Genomic DNA, 24,767 nt, shown 5'->3' on the forward strand with positions numbered 1-24,767 from the left:
GCACAGTGATTCCTGCAGGGACAGTGATTCCTGCAGGGCCAGGGATTCCTGCTGGCACAGTGATTCCTGCAGGGACAGTGATTCCTGCAGGGACAGGGATTCCTGCAGGGCAGTGATTCCTGCAGGGACAGGGATTCCTGCTGCAGGGAGCAGCGTGTGCAGGTGTAACGCACTGTGCTGCACACTCCGGCTGTGCCTGGAGCTGCTCCCCAGGGAATTCTGCCCCTCTGCCCCTGTGCTCAGGTGAGAGCGCACCTGCAGAGCTGCCCCAGCCCTGGGCTCCCACAGCAGAGGGACCTGGAGCTGCTGGAGAGAGCCCAGAGGAGCCAGGAGCTGCTGCAGGGCTGGAGCCCCTCTGCTCTGGGGCCAGGCTGGGAGAGCTGGGAATGCTCCCCTGGAGAAGGGAAGGCTCCAGGCAGAGCTCAGAGCCCCTGGCAGGGCCTGAAGGGGCTCCAGGAGAGCTGCAGAGGGACTGGGGACAAGGGATGGAGGGACAGGAGCCAGGGAATGGCTCCCAGTGCCAGAGGGCAGGGATGGGTGGGACATTGGGAATTGGGAATTCCTGGCTGGGCTGGGATTGCCAGAGCAGCTGGGGCTGCCCCTGGATCCCTGGCAGTGCCCAGGGCCAGGCTGGAGCAGCCTGGGACAGTGGGAGGTGGGGATGGGATGGGATGGGATGGGATGGGATGGGATGGGATGGGATGGGATGGGATGGGATGGGATGGCATGGCATGGGATCTAAGGTCCCTTCCAGCCCAACCCATTTTGGGATTCCCTGATCCTACAACCATGAGAGTCTCCAAGCTTCAGTTCCTCTTCCCTCCTCTCAGCACTTTGCTGCCAGCCAAGCTCACTGGAATTCAGCACAAGTGTAGGATGGACGCACACCCAGTGGTACAAAAATGTACACTCACCCTTTCCCAACAATGGAATAATCACGGAGAAACATGCAATTAATCATGCATAGTAAATAATTTAGTCTTTTTTGCAACACATGTAGCACAGTGAGTAAAAAATCAGTGATTTGAGAAGAGTAGTATTAAACAAAACTATGCAAAATGAAGCTCAGCCTGCACACTGAATGGAGGAAAAACTGGGTTTTATTCAATTTTAATTAAATGGGATCTGGTTCTTCAATATGGAAAAACTAGATTAAAACTGAGGCAAAAATTGAATCCCATTAATATTACCAGTAAATAAAAATACATTATTTTTTGGTTGAGGGAGCTTTAATAATAAGAGGCATCATAAAGAGAGAAATCAAAACTGGATTGTACATTCACCAGATTGTTCAATACAAAAGCCAACAAAATTAGCCCATATTGATGTGACAAGCGAGAAGAAATATATTAGTTTCCAGCTCACAACATTCCACTACAAGGTATCATTGGAAAACCGAGTCAATTTTGATATCAGTCAGATCCCGATTAAATGAGCCCACACTTGCAGCAGCAGCAGCCCCATGGGCCTGGCCCCTCCAGGAGAGGAAAATGGATTTATTGCAGCCCCTCCCCTGCCCTCCAGCAGGGCCTGGGTGGGCAGGGCTGCAGGCTGGGGTGGGCAGCGCAGCCACTGCCACCTCTGGGGGCAGGAAAGCCCAGGAAAGGTCTTGTTTTAATATTTGCAGTGAGACTGAGGTCTTCATGTTTGAAACGATGCTGTGGGTCAGCCTGGATAGTGAGGGCTGTCTGCTGCTTGTCATGGAAGGTGACGTGTTCCAGGGATAGAAATTTGTGTTTCCAAGGCTCTTCCAGGAAAAGGAAAAAAAATTGGGTCCAGGAGAGAGATTTCCTAATATCCATACCTTAAAAACTAAGGTAATACTAAGCAAACAAACTGAAAACCAAATATTTTTTACCTGAAGTGTTTCTGCTGGCTGGGGACAGAGCAAGAGCTGCAAATGGAGAGTGAGGTTCAGGGAATAAGTCAACATTGAAGGAAATATGATAATAATATGAACAACAATATGAACTATATTAGTAACAATAATAGCAGTAATAATAATGGCATTATTATTATTATTATTATTATTATTATTATTATTATTATTATTATTATTATTATTATTACCCTTTATATATATATATATATATATATATATATATATATATATATATATATATATATATAATTATTATAACCCTTTTTAGGGCGAAATATTTTATATTATAACCCTATAGGGTGAAATATTTTAATCAGGCATTCTCTGACAAATGGAAAGTGCCCTGTTGAGTGATCTGCCTAACAAGGCTCCACGCAGGTCTCCAGAGCAGCTCGTGCCTTGCTCTGCCGGGAAGGGCAGAGAATTAAAGGGCTGTGAGGAGGCAGGAGCACCCCGCTGCCTGGACAGCCTCCTTGCCAGTGTAACCTGGTAATTGTGCTGCAGCCTGGCCTCCTCCTTTTGCCTCAAATCCTGAAATGTTAATTTTCATCTCTGATTAAGCTGCAGACCAGTCGAGGCTCCTTTTATTAAGTCAGGCAGACTCCTACCTGCTTCCCGAGGGCTAAATTTGGCTGGCAAAGCCATTGTAATATTGTGTAATTAATTTGCCAGTCAAATAATTTCTGCAGGGCTCTAATTTACTTATCTGTCTGCAACACTAATGAATCTCCCAGCTTAGTACTTTAATCATGTTTTCTGCCTTTTTATCTCCTTTTTTAACTCCAACTTTCCTAATTGTTTGCTATGGGCTCATCTGTCACCTGTATTTTGGGGCTGTGTTTGTTCTCACAACAAAAGGCAGCCAAGCACGTGGACTCTGTAGCTCTCCTTCATGGCTGGGAGCTGCTGGAAGCCTTCCTTGCTTTATTCTTCAATTCCAACAAGCAAGAGAGCTGAGTCAGTAAAAATCAAGATGCAAAAATCCAGGAGAAAAAGCCATTTGTATTTGGAGGACTCAAGGTAGTAACTTCATTCCGGCTCGTGTAACCTGTGTGCAGAACTTCCTAAAGGTCATTCTGAGCACTCTATTCCCTGATTAGTGCCAGTGGGAAATAGGTTTCAAAAAATAGGGATATGACACCTGAGGACACCATTGGTGGCCATGGTGGTGGTGGGTTGATGCTTGGATTCCATTCTCTGAAAGCTCTTTTTCAAACTTAATGATTCTTTGATTCTTTGAAATGTAACATTGGCAAGTTTTTACTTGCTTAACTTTGTAAATCACAAGTCTGTAGCAATTTTTTGTTTTTCTAACAAATTTATGACATAAAATACTGAAGTCAGTGGCACATTCCTGTAGTGTTAAGTACTTCAGTGGGGTTCCAACACACCAACTCTGATGTTTGTCACTTCACAGTTTTCCTGGTCTCTAATGGGAATGTTTCGTGAAGGAGAACAGGAGTGCTCAATAAAAGATAAATAATCATACAGAATCACAGAATCCCTGAGGCTGGGAAATCCCTCCAGGATAAGGAGTCCCAGCTGTGGCCATGCCCACCCTGTCCCCAGCCCAGAGCCCTGAGTGCCACCTCCAGAATTCCTGGGACACCTGCAGGGATGGGCACTGCAAACCTCCCTGGGCAGCTGCAATCCCTGAGCCCCCTTTGCATGGGGAAATTCCTGCTGTGCCCACCCTGAGCTGCCCTGGGCCAGCCTGAGGCCGTTCCCTCTGCTCCTGTCCCTGTGCCCTGGGACGATCCCAAATCCCCCCGGCTGTGCCCTCCTGGCAGGAGCTGTGCAGAGCCACAAGGGCCCCCTGAGCCTCCTTTGCTCCAGGAAAAGAGGCTGGAATTCAGGTTGGAATTCTGCACCCCCTCGTTTGGATACCTCAAACAAATCGATGATATGGCCATGTGATGAAAGAAAAAGAATCTGATGTATTTAAGTGTAAATGGCTGGTGCCAGGTGGGCTCAGGTGTTACAGGAGGTGTCAGACACACCTGGGAGCAGAGACTCACAGCTCTGGCATTGCTCCAGGGCTGGATCCACCGCATCAATGCTCCTCACCTGTTTGTTTTACACCACGGGGCTCTGCTGCTGCACTCTACTGAACGGGAGCGCTGGTTTTCAGAGGGAACTTGGAGTGTAAACATTTAATCCTGGCAACAAGTGCCGTGGTAGGAAGCTGTGCTAGGAGGAAACACAGACTTGTCCATCTGTGTCCTCAGAGCCCTGCTGTGATCCCTGTTCCCATGCAGCCTGGGGACTTTGGAGCAGACCTCTTGTAGGCTCCACCAGCGTGCAGAAGAGTCGCTTGGAAAACAGCGAGCTTATGCTTGGAAAACTCGAGTTTGTGCGTGTGTCTGACGAGAATTGATGAAAAATCAGAAACTTGAGTAGATCAAAGAAAAGCCTGTCCCCAGGGCCTCCCTGAAAGGCTGAGGTTCCCTCCCGAGGTACCAGGAATGAGTTAATCCCACCAAGGAATGCGGAGGGGCTGCCAGATAACAGAGTGACATTGTTTTTCCCTGATGTCAGCACAGAAACCCAAACACAAAGAGGTGAATGTAGTCCTTGGAGGCAGCTGAATGTGGAGCTTGTGCCGGCATCCAGCCGCATTGAAACAAGATGACAAAGTGTTTCCTGGAAGCAGGGGCTGGCTCCGGCCAGCTGGGCCGGCCACCGAGCTGGGGAGGATCAGGGATGTGCCCTGGTGGTGGGGAGGGGATGTGCCCTGGTGGGGAGGATCAGGGATGTGCCCTGGTGGTGGGGAGGGGATGTGCCCTGGTGGGGAGGATCAGGGATGTGCCCTGGTGGTGGGGAGGGGATGTGCCATGGTGGGGAGGATCAGGGATGTGCCCTGGTGGTGGGGAGGGGATGTGCCCTGGTGGGGAGGATCAGGGATGTGCCCTGGTGGTGGGGAGGGGATGTGCCATGGTGGGGAGCTCAGGGATGTGCCCTGGTGGGGAGGATCAGGGATGTGCAGTGGTAGAAGGGTCAGGGATGTGCCCTGGTGGGGAGGATCAGGGATGTGCCCTGGTGGTGGGGAGGGGATGTGCCATGGTGGGGAGCTCAGGGATGTGCCCTGGTGGGGAGGATCAGGGATGTGCTGTGGAGGGGAGGATCAGGGATGTGCCTGGTGGTGGGGAGCTCAGGGATGTGCCCTGGTGGGAAGGATCAGGGATGTGCCCTCAGGTGTGTGTCATGGTGGGGAGCTCAGGGATGTGCCTGGTGGTGGGGAGCTCAGGGATGTTCCCTGGTGGGAAGGATCAGGGATGTGCCCTCAGGTGTGTGTCATGGTGGGGAGCTCAGGGATGTGCCCTCAGGTGTGTGCCATGGTGAGGAGGCTCAGGGATGTGCCCTCAGGTGTGTGCCATGGTGAGGAGCTCAGGGATGTGCCCTCAGGTGTGTGCCATGGTGAGGAGGCTCAGGGATGTGCCCTCAGGTGTGTGCCATGGTGAGGAGGCTCAGGGATGTGCCCTCAGGTGTGTGCCATGGTGAGGAGCTCAGGGATGTGCCCTCAGGTGTGTGCCATGGTGAGGAGGCTCAGGGATGTGCCCTCAGGTGTGTGCCATGGTGGGGAGCTCAGGGATGTGCCCTGGTGGGAAGTGGGGAGGCTCAGGGATGTGCCCTCAAGGATGTGCCCTGGTGGCAAGGATCAGGGATGTGATTGTGCCCGGAGCAGGACAGGGCCCCATCCTGCTCCCTGCTGTTTATGAACACACAGCTCTGCTAGGGCTGGGGCTTCACCCCGTAATTCACATCCATCCATGGGCATTTTATTTTCCTTCTCGGTCACTTATGGCAGCTTATTTTCTCCTGCAGCATCCTAGTGCTGTATCTTTCCTGAATAATTCACCTTTTCTGTGTTTGGTAGGTGATGAGGTCTAGAGGATAGTTAGACCAGGCTAGAAGAGAAGCCTTGTTTCACATCAATATAGGCAGCACTTGTATTGCTGCCACAGGGACAGGAATTAAACACTTGCTGATAGGCTCTGGATGTGGAGCTGCTCTTCTCAGCAGGCAGAATGTGCTCTGCCTTCTTCCACCTCCCAGAGGGGAAGTTCCACAACTGAGTGACTGTCCATCACAGCTGACAAATCCATAACACCATAGTAATGTCTGTATTATTCATTTTTGGCTATTCCAAACTCTACAGGAAAGTAAACAAAAAGAGAAAAAACTGAAGAGAAATATTTAAATTGCTTTGTGTTTTTATTGCAAGGTTGGTATTAGCACCCATGGCTCAGCCTGGTGAGGAGCCATGGCTACTCTGCACATTAGGTTACACACAAACCAGAGTTTGTAACCAGATCCAGTAACTCCCAGAAAGCAGCTTCTTAAAATCTGGCTGGAAGAAAGTCAAGCCATAAGCACTGTTTTCTGACAGGATGGAAAAACCTGAGTGGCCAAGGTTATGGATGTCAAAATGGGAATGGCTGGGGGAGAAGGGCCCTGAGGGATTGGTATTGCTGCTTGTGGGAGAATAAATTAAATTAATTTATTTAATAAATTAAATATAGTATCCAGTATTCCTCCCTGTGAGGGAGGTGAGGCCCCGGCACAGAGCAGCTGTGGCTGGACCCTGGATCCCTGGCAGTGCCCCAGGCCAGGCTGGACCCTGGGGCTGGGAGCAGCTGGGACAGGGGAAGGTGTCCCTGCCATGGCAGGGTGGATGGGATGGGATTTAGGGTTTCAAACCCTCTACACCCGAATGGGATGGGATTTAGGGTTTCACACCCACCCAGGCTGTGAGCTGTGGGGTGGCTGGGCTGCACACCCGGGTGGGATGGGATTTAGGGTTTCAAACCCCCCAGGCTGTGAGCTGTGGGGTGGCTGGGCTGCACTGAGGGCACGCAGCACTGCCATGGAAATGGCGTTTGGGTTCTGACACCGGCGGCACCGCGCAGCTCCGGTGAAGGCAATGGACGGCGCTGGTTCTGCTGGGTCTCCGCACGGGAACAACGTGTTTGGGTTCCTCTCCGTCAGCACCAGGGCTCCAGACCCGCCGGGTCCTGTCCCCGCTGGGGGATCAGCACCGCGGGCTGCCCCAGGCCCGGGGCTCTGCCTGCGGCTCCCCGCACACGGACGGGCCGCTGCCGCCCTCGGGGCTCCGAGCCTTGGTCCCGGGGCTCCGTGCCCGTGTCCCGGGGCTCCACGGCTGTGTCCCACTGCCGCCGGCGGGGCTCCGTTGCCGTGTCCCGGTGCGGGCGGAGCGCGGTGCCGGCAGAGGGAGTTGTGTGGGGACAGAGCAGGACAGGACCGGCACCAGCACAGGCCGCAGCCCGCCCTCCATTTGGGGGCGCCCGGCGAAAGGCCTTCACAGCCGGGGATGTAGCTCAGTGGTAGAGCGCGCGCTTCGCATGTGTGAGGTCCCGGGTTCAATCCCCGGCATCTCCAGGCGTTCTTTTTTTTCTTCTTTATTTTATTTTTATTTTTTTTCCCGTCTCCCCTCGCGGCCGCTGGTTCCGCCGGGCCACGCCTGCCCCGCGCCTCCGGCACGGCCCAGCCCGGCCCGGTGCCGCTTCCTCCCGCCCGGGAGCCCGCGGGGAAAATCAAAACGCGGCGGCCACAAAAGCGGCGGCTTCTCCGCCGGCAAAAAAGAACAACTTGCATTGGCCGGGAATCGAACCCGGGCCTCCCGCGTGGCAGGCGAGAATTCTACCACTGAACCACCAATGCGTGCTTTAGCGTTCCTTCCCGCCCCTGCCTGAACCAGCTCACCGACTGCACCGATGGCATCGACCAGACTGCACCCATTTGCTTCATTCTGTTCCCCAGCCCCGCGCAGCACTTTCTAGCCATCATTTCCAGGGCAAAAAAAGTTTTTAAAAAGTCAGCACTAGCCATTCTACATTGTTCCTCTAAAGGATTAAAAAACCCTGCCAAAGTGTATAATGCACGCACCATACACACCACAGAGTCTGGCCTGGCTGTTGGTTTTGGTCTTGTTCATCTCTCACAGATGCAAGATGTCACTACTGATTATTTCTGTAATAATTTTAAAAACTTTTTTTTCCTCTGCAAATTCTTTGAAAACTTCTTTTGTTTCTAAGCATTCTGTTTGTATCAGGGATAAACTAATATTATCCCTTGAATAAGCAAGGAGTGATTTAATGGAAGAACTTCAGGAAATTACAGGTGAAGGTTTCCAAGATTCTTTACCCCTAGCACTATGGCTGGAGTCGATCTTAAAGGTCTTCTCCAACCTAAATGGTGCTGTGATCATTCTTTACATTTAAAAGCTTTCAGATCAAGTCACAAATGTGTATCTTTGTTCCTTTTCCACCCTGGAAGGACTTTGCCAGGGGAGGCCAGCGGTTAAGGGCTCAGAGGCTCAGCTGACCCACAAAGGAGTCATCAGAGTATGCCCACAATGGTCTCTGTGACTTGCCAGGTGATGACATTTGAGCACACTGTGCTGTGTGTAGTGATGTCAGCAGTGAGTCCCAGATTGTGCTGTGACATGGCCATGCTGTGTCCCAAAATAAACTATCAATTTGCCTTGGACATGCTCCCACAAACAGCCACACGTGAGCCAGAGTCCAAGGAAAAGCTGCAACAAGTGCTTCACATCAAGGGAACGTGGAGATTTACGTAAAAAAGTGCTGGAGAACAGGGCCTGGGCAGGAGGAACAGCTACAACCACCCACCTCACACAGGTCAGAAGCAGGTGTTTTCTGGTTCAACCTTCTGGCGCTGCAGGTCATGTTCCAGTGTCCTGTGCTTGGATGTGCATGGACACCACAAGGTAACAACCCAGCACAGCTCCCTTTCCTTCTCAGCTTTCGCTGCCAGAAGACAACATAATAAAAACTGTAAGTAATAATTATCATTTAGGCTGTGGCTTACAGTTGGATTAGTCAGCCTAGCAAAACTGTTTTCTCAGACAAGCCTGGGACCAAAACCCCACAAGCACTCAGGCAAAAGATTTTCACATTGGGAAGCCCTAATTCCCCATTTTACTGTGTCTGTAAACTGAAAAACTGTTTTCTCAGACAAGCGCAGGACCAAAAACCCTCCAAGCATTCAGGTAAAAGATATTCATATTGAGAAGCCCTAACTCCCTGTTCTACAGTGTCTGGGAGTCAGCCACACAGAGGCCTCCCCTCCTGTTCTCCACCTCCTCTCACTGCCGGTGAGCCGGGGCTCTGCCAGGCAGGGACACCTGGCACCATCTGTGCCCAGCAGCTGGGACCAGCAGCGTGCCCTCGGAGAGGGGCACGGAGCCAAAGAACCGTGGGCTGGCTGAGGCTGGAGAAGCCCTGGGAGATCACCGGGTCCAAGGTCCTCAGCACTGGCAGGGCACCTCTGATCCCTGTCCCCAGGTGTCCCTCTGCTCTGGGGGGCAGGCAGAGCAGAACGTGCTGTCTGTGCCACAGTTTGGAGAATTATTGCACAGAGGGTCCCACAGTGACAGACTGGGCACTGCCTGTTCCCAGAGCAGAAATGGGAGCTGTCCTTGCACTCATGGTTAGCAACTCACAGAACAGTTTCCCATGTCCCTTGGACTGTTCTGCAAATGCTCAGAACATCTGGGAGTGTTGGCTGAGGTCCTGCAGGGAATTCTGTCACCAGGAGGAGTTTGGGACTCCCAGGCCTCCCTGGGGCCCAATGTCACCCCAGAACATGCTTTGGGAACCCGTTCCCAAGCTGAGTGAGCCAGGCTCACACTTGGCTTCCCTTGGAACTGACTGGGAGTAGGAGGGTGCTGAACAGGGCAGAAATCGACACCTGCAATATGAGAAATGGTGCTCCAGAGCCTCAGAACTGCTGAAAATCTCACAGGGTCAGTTCAGCTGAGTAGGAATCAGAACCCTACTCCAACAGAACAAGGAGTTCTAAGGGGTTCCTTGCCTTAGTTGTTACAATGGCTGGGAGAACATTCCCTGCCAAGCTGCAGAGCAGAGGGATCTGTTCTGTGTGCCCCAATGGACACAGCACTGTGGCAGCAAGCCCAGAGCAGGTCACAGAGTTGGTGAGGGGACTGGAGCTCCCTGCGAGCCTGAGAAAGCTGGGTCTGTTCAGCCTGGAGGGGAGCAGCCTAACCCTAAACCCTACACCCTGAGGGACACCCAAACCCCTAACCCTAAAACCTGAGGGATACCTCACAGCCCCTTCCAGTGTCTGAAGGGGTGTACAGCAGAGCCAGAGAGGGACCCTTCACCAGGAGCTGCAGGGAGAGGGCAACGGGGAATGGCTTCACACTGACAGAGGGGAAATTTAGGTTGGATATGTGGAATAAATCCTTCCCTGGCTCAGGTTCCCAGAGAAGCTGTGGCTGCCCCTGGATCCCTGGCAGTGCCCAAGGCCAGGCTGGACACTGGGGCTTGGAGCAGCCTGGGACAGGGGAAGGTGTCCCTGCTTCTGGCTGAGGCCTGACAGGGCAGAGCCCAGGAGCTTCAGGTATTTCTGCTGTGCCCCTCTGAGGAGGATGCTGCAGCTCAGGGCCACCTGCAGCCTCTCTCCCCAAGTTCAGCTGGTGCACTGTGACAGGAACAAGGCTGGGTTGATAGGCAGTGGTAAATCCGCTCAAATCAAGCCTAAAAGTGCAGGTGTGGCTTACCTGGGGTGTGGCAGTGGGTATCGTTGCTTCCCTCCTGCCTGCTGGCTTGGACACGTGCTCCCCTGTCTCGTGGAGGGACTGTGCAGTCATCCCATATAAAATGGGTGTTGCACTGATCTTTGTCCTGGCACATGAAAATGGGAAGTGTGATGGCACAGCTGTACCTGTACCGCTGGCTCTGGTCCACCTCCTCATGTGGAGCTGTATTAAACCGTGTACCTCCTGAAGGAGCAGCTGAGGGAGCTGGGAAGGGGCTCAGCCTGGAGAAAAGGGGGATCAGGGAGGACCTTGTGGCTCTGCACAGCTCCTGCCAGGAGGGGACAGCCAGGGGATTTGGGATCATCCCAGGGAACAGGGAAAGGAGGAGAGGGAACGGCCTCAGGCTGGGCCAGAGCAGGCTCAGGGTAGACATCAGGTTGAAAATTTTTAGAAATTCAGGAAGAATTTTTCACAAAAGTGTGGTCAGGCCTTGGCAGGGCTGCCCAGGGAGGTTTGGAGTGCCCATCCCTGGAGGTGTCCCAGGAATTCCACAATGTGGAACTCAGGGCTCTGTGCTGGGGACAAGGCAGGCATACGGCACAGCTGGGATTTGGTGGTCTTGGAGGCTTTTTCCAGCCTTAGGGATTCTGTGATTCTGTAAATGGAGATCTTAGAAATAAAGCCCAATGAGTAAATCAGAGCACCATGAAGGACAGCAAACCTCTGTGTAAGAACCAGCTGGTGTTTCACTAACTCACACACCAGGCAAGCCCAGTCAAGACTTCCAAAGCACTGAAGATAACAAGAGGCCTTGCAAAATGGCTTCTCAAAGCCTCTCCATAAAGGTTTCCCAAGCGTGTTCCTGTCTCCTCTTCCGGAGTGCAGAGAAATTGCTCCATCCCCGGCGAGTTCTCCGCTGAGTGGAGCACACGCACATCAACTCGATTTTAACAGGTCACGGAATAAGCCGGGCATTTAAAAATATCCACCTACCCAAAAGGACAAATGAATCCGTACTGTGGAGCCCTCAGCAAAGATGGTTGGAACAAAACAAACAAAACAATCCTGGTAATCTTTTAGGGGAGACTTATAATGTAGAACAACTTGTCAGTGCGGGTTAAAGTTTTAAGGCCTAGCAATTTTGACAGCGTCCCTTTGAGCACAGCGAGCGCGCGGGGACGAGCAGGACAGCAAAAGGTCACTTGGTCACACATATCTGCTGCCTCTCTGAAGTTTAGCTCAAGACCCACCAGGCACGTCCCAATTAATTATTTAAATCTGCAGGGAGAAATATTTCAGTAGATGAAAAAGCATAATCTGAAATTCTGGGGAAGGTACAGGATGGCTGGCATGGTGCTGAGGGAAAATGGGGCGAGATATCCCTGCCACAGGACACAGAGGAGCCACTCCCATCCAGGAATGCTGATTGCTCCAGATACCAGCCTCTCAGGGATTTTCCAATATCCTTTCTTTTTCAATGGAATCGTTCTGGATCACAAAAGGTCACTGAAACCAAATTGACAATGATACATGTGGTTATTTAAAATAACTCTTCCCGGCACAATTATTGATGATGTTGCTGGCAATCTGTAAGTTCCTTATAAATGCATGGACACCCTGAAACTGTTTGTCCCAGATCCTGCCTAAAGTGTCCCAAAGGAAAGCCATCAGGCAGGCAATGCTGGGGAAATGGGCACTGGAAACAAACAGGAGACTCAAATCCTGGATTTATTCATTACAGGATACAAGGCTGGGAATTTTAAAAAGTCACTGTATGTGTCTTTGAACAGGTTTTCTAAGCTTTTCCTAATCAATTCAATGGAGAAAATACCTGGATAAACAGTAGACATGTACAGTCCCAGGGCTGGTTTTCATCTGTCATTGTCTGAGAGAAAAAAATAATACAGCACAAATTCTGAAGAGCCTTTTGCCTTGCTTTTGCTGAATACAGTTTCTCACTCCAGCACAGGTACAGAAAATAAATTTAATAGATTTTTCTTTTCATATTTCCTGCCACAACAAAGCTCCTTAAACGTTTAAAGAGAAAATAACTACTCTTGACTAGTCCAAGCAGTCTTGCTTTCTAAAAGATACTGTCCTCCTTCTTTTCTTTACCAACGAATTCACAATGTCCATCAGACCTAGCTGGGCCATTTGCCCCAGAAAAACAAGGATGCTCCACATCCCTTCCTTCCATTCCCTCCTGTGCTGCCATTGCAGGGAGAGGCCAATTAATTACGGTGTTTGTTCTGCCACCAATAATGTGACCCGTGACCTTATTCTTTTAAAGCTGCAATTCTTGCATTTGTTTCTGTGGCTCAGCCCTGGTGCGGGATCTCGATGGGACAGCCAACAATCAGACATAATTACAGTGATAACACACCGTAACAGGAAAACCAGCTCCTCTCTCTCCCTCAGAGCGCTGGATTTATCTGCTGCAGGGCAGGGGAACACCTGAGCAGCAGCAGCAGCAGCAGCAGCAGCAGCAGCAGCAGCAGCAGCAGCAGCAGCAGCAGCAGCAGCAGCAGCAGCAGCAGCAGCAGCAGCAGCAGCAGCAGCAGCAGCAGCAGCAGCAGCAGCAGCAGCAGCACATCCTGCTGGGCGGTGAGCTGAGCACGGGGAAAGCCATGGGCTGTACCTGCAGTGACACCCGACACCCCCAGCCCGAGACGGGAATGATTTCAATGCCTCACCACAGCCACCACCAGGCACTTGCATTTTCCATCGGCAGGACCTACCCTGGATCCTGCTGGAAAAATCCCAGCAGAGAAATTCTGCATCTGTTTCTGTCCCTTTGTCTCAACTCTCCTGCAACTGTCACCACCCTCGCTCCTCACAAAGACATTTTCCTCAAGACAGATTAGCAGAAAACATATTTGTGAACGTATGAACAGATTTTCTTCTTATGATACATAACTTTGGCATGCAGTCAGGAAACGATGATGATCTTTTTCCCCATCTTCCCTTGCTAATGAAGAGAAACTGCCTCTGGGGTTGAGGACAAAAGGTGAACTCTCCCTGCACACAATTTACACCTGCTGAGCACATGATTTCGGGCATCTGAAATTCCTGTCTTGGCAGGTGTCCCGGGGACCAAGCCACACGCACGGAGACTTACTCTGGAGGTAATATTTTCATCCAGGCATTAAATAAAAAACAGACTTGAGAGGGATGAAATTTGCAATACTTTCAGGCATCTCATTTTTTTACTTAACCTTGTAAAATTCTTTCACTCTTCAAACTTATGAAGCCCAATGTTAAACAATCAGTAACGAAGATAAAAAGACTGTAGTAGTTGAACAGAAGCCTAAAGTAGGGGAGGGAGCAGCCCATCCCTGTTTATTGGTAGCTGCACTGTGAAGGTGGGGAGAACCTTCCCTAGAAAGTGAGATTGCTTGCGATCTTTATGAAGTTTTCACTTTCCCTTTATGATGAGAGTAGTACAATGCTCTCATTTTCTTCCCCCTTCAAGATTTTGCAGGTTGGAAAAAGCTGATGAGACACAGCAGTACTGGGGTGCACAAAATGATCACTTGCAAACTGGCCATAGATACATTTTGCACTCAAAAACTGCCCTGTATCAATCAAAATTTGTCATACATGAACACTGACAGTGCAGCTACATGTGGGTAGACAACCACTTTGAGGGGTGGGAAGAAAGGGGATTCTCCTAGCTCTAACAAATATTTGTTAGAGATGGATGAAACAACATCTAGTGCCATCTTGGAACACATATATGGGGTAGGCATCCACATCCAGAATTTCTGTGTTGGGTCATGATGAAATTATTTGCCAGAAAAAGCATATTAATCCTTTTAAAAAAAATTTATTTTATTTGTATCCCAATTATTCTTCCTTTGTGCTCCAAACACCACACACCTTAAAACCATATCCTTAGAAAACAATGAATCATTGTCTGGTCTTTTCCCTTTTATTTTCAATTCTTTCTCTTCAGTTGACAGCTTCTAAGCCAGAGTATCTTCTAATTCCAGCTGCCACTCGAGATCTTAGCTCCTTTTAAGAGCACTAATGTTCCTGGGATAAACACTGCTCTCCCATCACCCATCCCCAGTGACTGAATATCACTGACTTTGCAGAACTCACGAAACCCAATCCTTGCAGTTGTTTACTGACTGGAAATGACACCCAGACAGCTGAAGACCACGATCATCTGCGCGGGCGGCGGAGCCGGGCCCCACGCGTGGGCCGCAGGCCTCCGGTATCGCCTCCGGTACCGCCACGGGCGCGGCCCCGGGGAGGGGCCGCCATGGGCGGCGACCCCCATCACGCAAGGCCGGGGATGAGGAGGCCGCAGCGGGCCCCTCCCCGCGGGCCCAGGCCGCAGCGGCGGCGCTCCCGCGGCCTTGGCGGGGCAGCCGCGGCCCCGGGCGGGGAGCAGGGCGGGGAGGCGCCGGCGGTGTTCGAGGCGGAGCTCGGGGGAGCCCGGCTGGCTGCTGCAGGCGGAGGGCGGGCAGGGAGAGAGCCGCCCTCGCTGATCTCCTCCCGCGGCCGGCGAGCAGCCCGCAGAGGGACGCGGGCTCCCGGCGCTCCGCAGTAAGTGCCTCTCGGGTCCGGCTCAGCGGGGTCCGAGCCGCGGCGGGCGGGATGAGGGAGCGGGGCCGGCCCGGACGCGCGGGTGGAGCGCCTTGAACACCGCAGTGCTTTTATTTTAAACGCGTATCAAACGCATCCTGCCTGCCTGCCCTCCACATGCTGCCCTGCTGCCCAGAGCAGCTGGGGCTGCCCCTGGATCCCTGGCCGTGCTCCAGGCCAGGCTGGACACTGGGGCTGGGAGCACCTGGGACAGGGGAAGGTGTCCCTGCCCATGGCAGGGTGGGACCGGAGCATCTTTAAGGTCTCTCCCCACCCGAACCATTCTGGGATTTTATCATTCCCTCTGGAAGGCTCAAGAACAGCACGGGTGGATGGGATATTGGGAAGAAATCCGTCCTGTGAGGGTGGGCAGGCCCTGGCACAGGTGCCCAGAGCAGCTGTGGCTGCCCCTGGATCCCTGGCAGTGCCCAAGGCCAGGCTGGACCCTGGGGCTGGGAGCACCTGGGACGGGGGAAGGTGTCCCTGCCACGGCAGGGGTGGGGTGGGATGGGCTTTAAAGGTCCCTTCCAACCCACACCATTCAATGACTCTATGATCTTATACAGCAGCTTTCACTACCAAGTGCTCTCAGCCTCCTCCCCCTGCTTTATTTAAGCTTTTGGATGGGAAAAAAAATACCAAAAAAAAGGAGAGTGTGGCAGTTTTACAGAAGTGGTGCAGAGCCCCTGGCAGCTGTCCTGTCTGTGGGTCATCCCTAAGAATGTCCCACAACAAGAGGTCCAGCCTCAGTGTCTCCCTATCAGGACAGCTGCTGTGTGCCTGTAGGTATCCATATATAATAAATAAGGAGGTTGCAGAGCTCATTAACTATATTTTTTTTTTTTTTGGCTGGAGCTGACAGAAATAATATCTCCCATTATAAAAAAGCTCCCAAATTCTTGGTAAGAAATAGCACAGCTGTAATTACACTGAACTTTGTAAAATGAAAGTAAGTTATTACTTCCGCTGAACGTACTCGTGGGACCATTGCTTGGTGTCCTAAACTTCTCTGAGTTTTTACCTCTGTTAAGCAGTCAGTGAATGTTTGTAAGCCTGATTCTACAGGAAAAGATGTAAATGTGTGTGTGGAGAGCTTGGGCTCCAAAGCAGCCAAATTTACTCCCTCCTTGATGTACTCTGGTGAACAGGTAGTACAGGTGTGCTGAGAGCAGCTCCTTTCACCTGCTGGGAAGCAGGGGCCCCCCTCCAAAGGATTTGCATTTTCTTCTCTTCCCTGCTCCTTTCCTTCTTTTCTTTTCCTTGCTTATTCTTGGTTACAGTTCTTCAGGAATTTTCAGTGATGGGCAGTGAGTGATTAGCCAGTAAATACTTGGTCTGATAGTTCAGGATCTGTCTGTGTTAATATGTAAAGCAAAGTCCAGTATTGCCCCTTCAATAGCAATAACCAGAATATTATTCATTTTAACATTAGGCATTAGGAGCTTACTTAGTCTAAAGTTGGATGGAAGTTTTGGGTAGACACAAGTGTGCATAAAAAATGATTCACGCCCCTTGTATCTAATTGGTAGCCTTATTTTGGTTGTGTATGTATATGGATTTACACTTTGTTTTGCTTAATTATGTGTGTGCACAGGAGCACAGTAATAATAACAACGTTGTGAGCTGGACCTTGCTGCATAATGTAGTATTTTCTCTAGAGATCCATTTCTACCTGCTGGCTGTCCCCGACAGGAATTTAGGAAGCTGGCAGGATGTGGTCAGTGCAGAGGCCATTCATGCAGAGCAGTTTTCCAAAGGACAGCTCCTGCAGGTTCCTTGCTGCTGCCTGCTTTGTCTCCACACAAGTCTCTGCAGGCTTTAGCAAACATTTGAAAGAAATGTGGGTTTTCTGCTGTCAGTCTGCAGTTGTGACTTTCACCTTCCACTCGTAGCTGATGGTTTCAAAACAGGGCTTGGCATTTGCAAGTAGCTCAGTTAGGCAACATCTTCCTTGTGCTGGTGCTTGTTTGTATGCTGCCAAACAGGGCCTGGGGAGTTATTTTGCCTTTTTATGGGCTGGGTACCCTCAGTCTCAGCCAGCTCTGCCAGCCTGGCTGTACAGATTAACCAAGCCACTGTATGTTCTTGGCCTCGTGGCTGTAGTTGGGCAGCTGGGTCCCTGAGCAGCAGGGATTAGCTGTGCCATGGTGGATGTGCTCCTGGGAGCACAGGATGTGAGCATCAGGGTGCTGATCCCTGTCCCTGCCACCCTCCTGGGACCTGCTGGGCAAGGGACACCACGGCCGAGGTGGGAAACGGGAATAGGCTGGGCTCTGCTCCAGGGCACAGGGACAGGAGCAGAGGGAACGGCCTCAGGCTGGCCCAGGGCAGCTCAGGGTGGGCACAGCAGGAATTTCCCCATGCAAAGGGGGCTCAGGGATTGCAGCTGCCCAGGGAGGTTTGCAGTGCCCATCCCTGCAGGTGTCCCAGGAATTGTGGAGGTGGCACTCAGGGCTCTGGGCTGGGGACAGGGTGGGCATGGCCACAGCTGGGGCTCCATGATCCTGGAGGGATTTCCCAACTTCAGTATTTCTGGGGATTCTGTGCAATAAAAATTAAAGGGTGGAAAAAGAAAGCTGAAGTAAGTGGGACAGAAGTAGATCACCCTTTAAGGAAGGAAGGATTCCTTCACTTCCACTGCTCTGTGGGTGCTTGTGGATCACTGGAGCCACTTGGGGTAAACACTACAGAGCACAGAGACCACAGAGCTGTTTGCAGCAGCTGTTGGGCTCTAGGGCTCCACTAATTAGCTCTAATGTAGATGCAGCCTATTTCTTCCAAAAAGCTTCACTTTAGGAAATAGCTTTTGTTACGTAAGGAACAGACGGTTTGTAATCAGAGCTCTTCCACAACATCGCAGTATTGATTTTGGAAACATTCCATATCCCTAAAAGGGTCTCTCTGGGCCAGGTTCCCGAGCCAGCGTGTAGCTCTGTCTCCAGGGGTTTCCAGGTGAACTCACCCCGAATCACAGCCAGATCCTGTGGATGGAGTCCAAAGTCTTGGACTGGGTTGTTTTTATTTGCTTTGCAAAGCTTCTCAAATGAAGCGTTGGTTCTGATTTCAGAGTGATTCTGAACACAGGCCCCTCCTCCAGGATTGGATTTGCATGTGCTATCAGGTCTCAGTCTGTATCCCAGGATATAAAATTAGGCTACTTCCTTGCCACACCTAAGTGTTCACCTAGTTAGCAGCTATTTTTTGAGCAGGTTCCTGATTGTGTGTGCAGGTATATGTCCAGTCTTGTAAAAAGCGAAACACCTTGTTTTCTAACCCCTGCTCCTTGAGTCTTTGGCCAGGGAGTGGAAGGAAGAGCATGGGTAAGGTGCCAGCATTGGGAGCAAGCTGAACTGGCAGACTGTCTGTTCCAATATCCGCATTAAAAATGAGGGGAATGAAGGATATGTAAAAAAAGGGAAACAGCTATAAATTAACTGTATCTGACAAGTGCGTTTCTTTCTAGTGGCAGTAATTGGCTCACAGTCATTGTATTGTGTGCCTGGTTGATGGCTGATATTAACCCCCACCAACAGTGAAAGCAAGAGTGACTATCTGAGAAGTTTAAGCTAAAACAATATTGGCACAAGAACACAAAAGTGTGGAAAACATCCTGCACACATTAGTCAGTGATCAGGCTGGGGACCAGGCTTCCCACTCCTTCCCATGGGACAGGAGGGAATTGAAATACTTTCATCTAGAACTTGATAAATACATTGTGATGTGTGTATGCTGGGAAAGCTCAAAGTACCTGTTGAGATTGGAGTTTCTTTGTATTCCTGTTAGTCCTTAGATACAGTTCTTGGGATTACAGCCATCCCTGTCTGCAGTGTTGCCTCGTTGCCAGAGACATGCTACTGTCTGTGACAAGACTATTGCTATTGAAATTCCAAGAGGGATTTACACAGAGGACTTTTCCCCTTATCATCTGTAAGTGGGAGGGTAATGAAGCAGCAGAAAAAGAAGTGGTTAGGCTAAAATCGAAACACTCGACACTAGACATTCGAAAGAGGAGCTAAAACAGTTTGTTCCTTGTGGGACAGAGTTCACATCAGTGGTTCCATCCTCTAAAGCAGGGTGGGAATATCTTGATGTCTGGGTACAGAAGGCAGATGAAGCAGTTGGAAGCAGTAGGACCAAGAGGAGGAATGAGGATAGGATACCTATTTTCTGCTTTGTTTCTCCTTTATTTTTGTGCCTGACAAGTGCCACAGCCATTTTTGGGCATGGGAGCCGAGCTGGTTGCCTGTGCTGGAGCGTGGGAAGGACTTTCCCCATATGGTGAAGTGCTGCTTGGCTTCCACTTACGCCATGGCGTGGCCGGGGGGGTTGGGGGTTTAAATCCTGCATGCAGGATGTTCCATGGCTGTGGGGTGACTCTGTGAGCTGGGTGGATATTGCAGGTTGTGCTCCTGTGCTTGGCTGGAGAGGTGGTCTTGGATAATGACTTTAATTGCAGTGCCTGCCTTGTGTTTGAGAGCCCAGAGTGACTGGGGAGGTTCCAGGGCAGGCTCTGGAGAGTGGACGTGTCCGTGCTGTGTCAGCCCTGGTGGGACCCTCTGGAGCCCTTCCTTGGGGTGTGTTGGGTTGTTCCTCACCAGAGATCTGCCCCGCAGGGGAAGCATCTCCAGCTTGGGTTGGGTTAAGCTTTAATCAGTTCCTTTCCAGCTACTTCAGTTGCTCTGGCCTGACATCCCGTGTAACATTAACCACTCCCGGCCTCTCAAAGGCACACGAGAGACAGCTTGCTAGATGACCTGCTTAACAGGGTGCTAATTGGGCTCTTTTCTGGTTACATCCCCTTTTCTGGTTAGTTGGCCGCTTCCTGCATTGACACACCCTGAAACTGCGGGTAACAGACCAGTAGGGCTTTAAAGGCTGAAAGTGCCCCAGTCAGAGCTTAACCCAGGCCTTGCTGCTGGGCCACCGTGGCCACCTTATGAATAGTCCTGCGAGAGGGATGAGAGCTGGGTTGGAGGCAGCTGAGGGCAGGACTGCAGCTCTTTGGAGGGGCAGGACTCAGCTCAGCCCGGAGGGACATCAGTCTGCGCCTGTCATCGTCCCAAACTCACCTGAGGAGCTTTGGGAAGGAAGGAATTAGACAATGCTCCTGCGCCAATGGCAGGTTATGCAAACCGTAGTGGAGATGATTATAAGTTTTCTATTTTTAAGCCTTGCATGGAGTGACTCACTTTATTAGACGTGTTCGTTTGCAATGGAATGCGAAGCGCCCGGATTCCATGGTAATGGCCCCGTAAGGCACACGGGTATCCAACATAACAGATTGGGTTTCTCCTCCCGGTTTCGCGGGCTGTGTGTGTCTCAGAGCCTGCCTGATGGCAGCGCGGGGCGGCTCACGCTGCTGCGGCGCAGCTCTGCAGCCTCCACCCATCTGTGCCTCTGCTTCTGCTGCAGTACCCATCCTGCTTCATCCTCCTGGCCCCGGGGCTGAGCTCCCCGCCGGTCCCCTTCCCTCATTCCTTTCATTCTTTCCCCAAGCCTTGGCCCTGGGCTGCTCATATCCAGCCTGTACCTGGCGGTTGTGGCGCACCCAAAGCTTTCAGCCGCCTGCTGCCTCGGGTGGGAGTGGGTTGCACAAGTCCCAAGAACATCCAGGCAATGGTCTGGCAGCTGGCTGGGCCGGGCATTACGGGAAGAAGGAAGGCAAGTCACTCCCAGGATCTGTGCCAGCCTGCTGAGGGCTGCGGGTGGCAGAGGTCTGCCGTGTGGGATGTGCTGTGCAGAGGCATCTGCTGAGGATGGCTGTTGAAATCTCTTCTTTGAAACCCAGGCTGTAAGTGGTGCCTTGTAGGGTTTTTTTGGGGTTGAAGCAGTGTCAGGAGTGCGTTGACTGCTGAAGTGGAGCCCTTGCCTTTGACACAGCAGGTCCAGGGTCTGATACCTGGGGAGGGTCACCTGGGGACCTCACCAAGGCAGGAGCTGGTCACCAGCCTGGGTCTGGAGTGGGAGACTCCTCTGGAAGTGGCTATTCCATGTTGCTGTAGTCCAAGTGAGCGTGACTGATGGTTAAGGAATGCACCAAGGACTTCCTACTGTGACTAGGGTTTGTATTAACTTTTGGAAATTGAAAGCAGGAACTTGTGCTGATAAATCTTTTGTGTAGTTTCCATTTTCTGTAGACTGCTTTCCCCGCCCCTTTGTGTCCTTTCAAGTTTAAAGTCTGTTTCTTCTTATCATGAATCCTTTAATAGCAGTTTGAGCTCACGTCCCTCTGAATCTTCACCAGTGCTCAGCTGTTCCTGGGAACTGTTCCCTGGGGATATTGAACTCCTTGGACAGATCACTCTATGCAGTAGCTACTCCCTGTGATGTGCTCCTAGCTCTTCCCACGCCAGCCAAGGGCTCCTGCTCCTGCCACAGCTTGTTCTAGAGCCTGTCAGGGACCTCAGCCCACCCTCCAGGTGAGGCCATGGGTCCAAAGGTGCCATTTATGGCTTCTATTGAAATCAAGGGTAAGGCTTTACATGCAGATTTAGTGTGTCAGATGGCACTGACAGCACTGAAACACTCTGAGCCAATTTTAAAGGTGATTCAGAATATTTGCGTGATGGAAAGATGACATTTCTGACTGTAGCACTTCTCATGCTGGTTGCTATTATAATTTTCATTAAAGTAAAATCCCATTTCTGTCGCAAGCTATTGATCTCAGCTTGGAAGAGAGGCAGGTTTCAGTACCTGCTCCCAGCAGAGGAGGGGTTTGTGAGCGTGGGCTCTTCCCTGGTGCAGCCTGTGGGAACCACATGGGCTGCATTCCTTCCCCTTTCATCTGCACTGGGGTGGATCCTGCCCAAAGCTGGCAGCAGCCTTCCTCAGCCATGTGGGACAGAGCTGGGGCAAAGACCCAGTATCTGACCAGAGCCTCTCGTTTCCCTGTGGCTTGTGGCCACCAGGCAGCGTTCAGGTCATCTTCCTTTCCAGAGGAGACCTTGTGAGCCACTTGCTGCCTGCAGAGCCGTTCCTTTGGGAACAGCCAGAGCTGAGCCGTGCCCTGGCAGAGCCTGGAGCAGCCTGGTGCCAGCAGTGCCCGGGCCCTGCCCACCTGCAGTGCCCTGAGCTCGCCCAGCCTCATCCAAACACATCCTCAGAAATGCAGGCTCGTGTTTGCCGGGATGCAATTGAGCTGTTCCAGGTGTAAAAGCACCGTCTGGCTGGAATGCCTGTCTGCCTTTCTGCTAGAGTGGCTTATGCTAAGCCCTATTTTCCTTTCTCTCCTGGATAAGCTCCTCTTAGGGATGGTGAGCAAGATTGATGTGGCAATTTGAGCAGCCTGGTCTGCTGGGAGAGTTCCTTCTCCTTCAGGGAGAATTGCCTGTAATCGGCTCCCAGCTCTGAGGAGAGCTAATGCAACACGCCCCGGGGCCAGGCAAGGAGTGGGGAGCCCTGAGGCCAGAAATCCTCTTGCAGAGGGCCATCGAGTCCCTTTCTGGGTGTTAGAGATGCTACCTGCAGGATGAAAGTGGGAAAGCTGTGCGCTGTGGCATGTCTAATGTCCCTTCAGCTGGAACAGCTGGACCGGGCTGGGCTCAGGTGACAATCGCTGAGCCTCTTAGTCAGTGGTTAGTGTACCTTGTGCAAATCCCATGGAAAGGAATGCTGTAACTGGCAGGTGTGTCCCTGGTGTCCCAAATGAAGTCCCAGGAGAGGTCCAAGCCAGGGGATGAGAAGCAGGGCTGAGGGGTGTCTGTGCTTGCAGGAACCCTGGTTCTGAGCAGGGATTGTGCTTCAGCCAGCACCCTTCCTCCTGAGCTCATACAGCATGGAAAGGGCATGCTTCCCTTTGTCTTCCTGCAAGCCAGCATCTCTGCAGACGTGTGACATGGCTCCCTGGAAGATGCTGATTTGTTCCTTTTCAGCTCCCTGCATTGTTGTGTTCTGGCACAGGCGCTTGGAGGGCTCCGGGCTCTCAGAGACACTCCTTTGCTGCTGCATGAGGGCTGTGGAGGTACTCCAGTACTGCCACCAGCCTTCCTTGGACAGCAGAGCTGTCATTCCTGCCTCCTGGCAGCCTCGGGCACAGCTGTGTGTCCTGCAGTGCTGCCTGGGGTGTGCAGTGCTCCTGTCACCATCTGTGTGCCGTGGCTGCAGGCAGGTGGGAGTGACGCCTGAGCTCCTTCAGTGTGGGGATGGCCACGGGAATGTTCCAGCTGCTCTTCAGCTCCTCTGCTCTCCTCCTGTGCTCTCCTGGATGTTCCAGCTGCTCTTCAGCTCCTGTGCTCTCCTCCTGTGCTCTCCTGGATGTTCCTGCTGCTCTTCCAGTTCCTGTGCTCTCCTGGATTCCACCTTGTGATCCAACTTTGTGACTGTCCATAGTGTTCCTGTCTGTTTTTATGGAGGTGCTGTAGTGTTTAAGGCCAGACCTCCACAGTAACTTCCCTCCCAGGAGCTTTTTTTGCTGGGGTTTGTCTGTCTCTTTTCTCTTTCACTCCCTGTCATGCCTCAAAGGAAAGATGAAGCTGATCTTTTTTTTGCAGCCATAGTAAGAAGTAAATGGAAAATGTGATACGGGAAAGGCAGGCATGGTGGGAGTCTCCAAGAGCATAAATGCCCCTCTTTGGAAAAACTTGTGGGAAGCTGCAAGTCTTAGCCTTCCATACATGATCCCTTACACAGTTTGTACACTCAGCAGCTCTGCATCAAATGCCTGCCCCAGAAATTGTGTGGGGGATTTCCCCCATGCTCAGTGTGCTGCAGGCAAAGTGCTCAGGGAATGAGGTCAAGCTTTGGCTTGGGAGGGACTTCAGAACTCCTCTCATTCCGTGGGCAGGGACACCTTCCACTGTCCCAGGCTGCTCCCAGCCCCAGTGTCCAACCTGGCCTGGGGCACTGCCAGGGATCCAGGGGCAGCCACTGCTGCTCTGGGCACCTGTGCCAGGGCCTGCCCACCCTCCCAACCAGGAATTCCTTCCTTTGAGGCATTGCAGCCTGGGAACATGTTTCCACGTCTGGCATGGGGAGCTGGCTCCCTGCTGCTGGCCCAGGGCCGCTCCCCATGCCTGGTAAGGGCGCTGGTGCTGCAGTGCTGGCGCAGGGCTGCACACACGGTCTGCCCCTGCTTTGAGCCTTGGTGGTGCTGAATCACTGTCTGGGGACTGCTGGGGAGTGTGGCCAGGCCAGGGTGTCCCGGGGAGCCCTGGTGCTGGTCCCCAGGTGGGAGGGATGCTGTCCCTGGCGTGGGAGCCCCGCGTGCTGGGAGCACGGGGCGGGCTGGGCCTGTTTAACATTCCGCTCAGCCCCGTGCGCATTTGTCATTCAGGATCCGAACACTGGGTCTATTAAGAACTTGCCTGACCCACATAGGGCTGGTTTCAAGCCCTCTGAGCTGGGTGCAGAGTGCCACTCGGTGCTGTCCCTGTGCGCGCTGCTGCTGCTCGCTGCGGGCCCCGCTCCTGCTGCACCCCGGGTAGGACGGGCTGGGCTCGGGGCAGCTCCTGCCCGCACGGCACAGGGGCTGCAGCAGGGGTGTGTGTGATGGGACGGGCAGGCAGCTGCAGGAGCTGGCGAGGAGCCCATCGGTCGCTGTGCTGCTGGGATGAGGGTTGGTGGCACTGTCACTGCAGACAGGCTGTTCCTGCTCTGTCCTTCCGTGGGATTGGCAGTGCCTGTCACACTCAGGGTCACTGTGGGGTGTGTCTGTCTGCTCTGATCTCAATCCTCTTTCATCCTGCAGCTTTCTCAGCAGACACCAGAGCGCTCTGGCTTGCCTCTGTCTAGACTTTGTTTAGAAGTTAC

General features: G+C 52.1%; 1 protein-coding gene and 2 non-coding genes across 4 annotated transcripts in view; 2 read left to right on the forward strand and 1 right to left on the reverse strand.

The window, feature by feature from the left end:
• Positions 1-7,210: 7,210 nt before the first annotated feature.
• On the forward strand, positions 7,211-7,282 carry TRNAA-CGC (transfer RNA alanine (anticodon CGC)). Its single transcript has one exon. It is a non-coding gene; the product is annotated as a tRNA-Ala (tRNA).
• A 211-nt stretch (positions 7,283-7,493) lies between these two features.
• On the reverse strand, positions 7,494-7,564 carry TRNAG-GCC (transfer RNA glycine (anticodon GCC)). Its single transcript has one exon. It is a non-coding gene; the product is annotated as a tRNA-Gly (tRNA).
• Positions 7,565-14,877: 7,313 nt separating this feature from the next.
• The window catches only part of GPD2 (glycerol-3-phosphate dehydrogenase 2), a 48,613-nt gene continuing 38,723 nt past the window's right edge, over positions 14,878-24,767 (forward strand). Inside the window, exon 1 of one of the 2 annotated variants that reach the window (XM_066553476.1) lies at positions 14,878-14,981. The gene's annotated coding sequence lies outside the window, so the exon portion shown is untranslated. Of the gene's footprint in view, positions 14,982-24,330; positions 24,439-24,767 lie in introns of those variants that run through there. The other variant, XM_066553477.1, reaches the window with a different exon arrangement.

The sequence above is a fragment of the Molothrus aeneus genome, chromosome 7 (genome assembly GCF_037042795.1).
Source record: "Molothrus aeneus isolate 106 chromosome 7, BPBGC_Maene_1.0, whole genome shotgun sequence".
Classification (NCBI taxonomy): Eukaryota; Metazoa; Chordata; class Aves; order Passeriformes; family Icteridae; genus Molothrus; species Molothrus aeneus.